The sequence below is a fragment of the Tupaia chinensis genome, unplaced genomic scaffold, assembly GCF_000334495.1.
Source record: "Tupaia chinensis unplaced genomic scaffold, TupChi_1.0 Scaffold000359_1, whole genome shotgun sequence".
NCBI classification, from domain to species: domain Eukaryota; kingdom Metazoa; phylum Chordata; class Mammalia; order Scandentia; family Tupaiidae; genus Tupaia; species Tupaia belangeri.
Window position 1 is genome coordinate 952,309 of NW_006159855.1, and position 1,261 is coordinate 953,569.

Below are 1,261 nucleotides of genomic sequence, written 5' to 3' on the forward strand. Positions count from 1 at the left end.
AGACGGCCCAGCCGCAAGCCGGTGCGGCCGAGCTGGGGGAGCTGCCTCCCGGAACAAAGGCGCTCTTTTGGATCCGGAACCGCGAGCGCTTCGAGCCCTTGCACTTTCTCCGAGGGATGTTAGGCGAGTGGAGAACCCTCGGGGTCTCTCCAGGTCGCGGGCCCTGAGGTGGCAAGCAAGCCAAGGCTGCCCTCTGCGGGGCTGGGTGTGGTCCCTAGCGCAAGACGGGGAGGGGGGGGGGCAGAGAGCCTTGGGCTGGACGATGAACGAGGGTCTGGCGGCTGGGACCGACCAGCCTGGAGCTGCATTCGCAGGGTCGTGGCGATAGGTCAGATGCGGCTGGCGCATCAGAGCATCTTTAGGCTCACCAGCTCCTGATCTCGGCCCAAAGGCCAGGGCTTAGGCTCCTCTGCCTGCTCTGCCCCCCTCCACCTGCGTGAATAATTTAAGTGCAATCGCTGTTCTAGCTGCCCGCTCACCCACTGCTGCCCTGGAGCAGGTCCAGACAGGTGCGTCTATGTAGCCTGTGTCTATCCACTCCTTTGGTCCTTCACACACATTTGGCTTTCACCTTGACAGGTAGTGATGAGTCCCTCCCTGCGACTTTCCCGTAGCTAGTATGTGGCAGAGACAGGATGTGGGCTCTCTGCTCCAAGGCCTGGGTTCTTACCCTCAGCCTTGGGGCCTTGGTACGTGCCTGCATTCACACTCACACAGCCATTCACCCCTGCGGAGGGCTCCTCTTTCCAACAAGCTGCCAAGCCCTCTTGAGTCCACACCACCCACCCCTGCAGCTCCACCTCACATTTGAGGGCGGTGTCATCACACTCTTCTCAGCCTCCTCGCCCAGAGCCCTGATCTAAAATAGACTTCATGATTGACTATCCGGTGGTTCTGAACGTCCCGGAGAGCCCAAACAAAGAACACATGATGGTTTATAATGCTCCAAAGAGGAGGTTCATCAGGATTTGAGAGACATGGACATTTTTTCCAAATAAGACTTGCAGAAAATTGAAAGCGTTGTGATTACGTAGGTCGACTGCTCATGGCACCAGTGAAGAACCAGGCCCAGAAAGGTTACGTGATTTTCCCCAAAGTCAGCTGGTAGAGCAGGGACAGGGATCCAGTCATGCATGGGTCCTGCCCTCACGGTCTATTCCCATCCACTCACGGCCAGGCTTAAGTGAACTTCTCAACAGGGAGACAGTTTAGTTGTGGCCTAGGGACCCCTCCACCATCCCCTGTAAATCCCTCACAGCCC

At 57.7% G+C, this 1,261-nt stretch overlaps 1 long non-coding RNA gene across 1 annotated transcript in view; it reads left to right on the forward strand.

Annotated features, from left to right (window-relative positions):
* LOC114008591 (uncharacterized) overlaps positions 1–1,261 on the forward strand; it is a 23,095-nt gene that overhangs the window by 1,181 nt on the left and 20,653 nt on the right. The window lies entirely within an intron of this gene.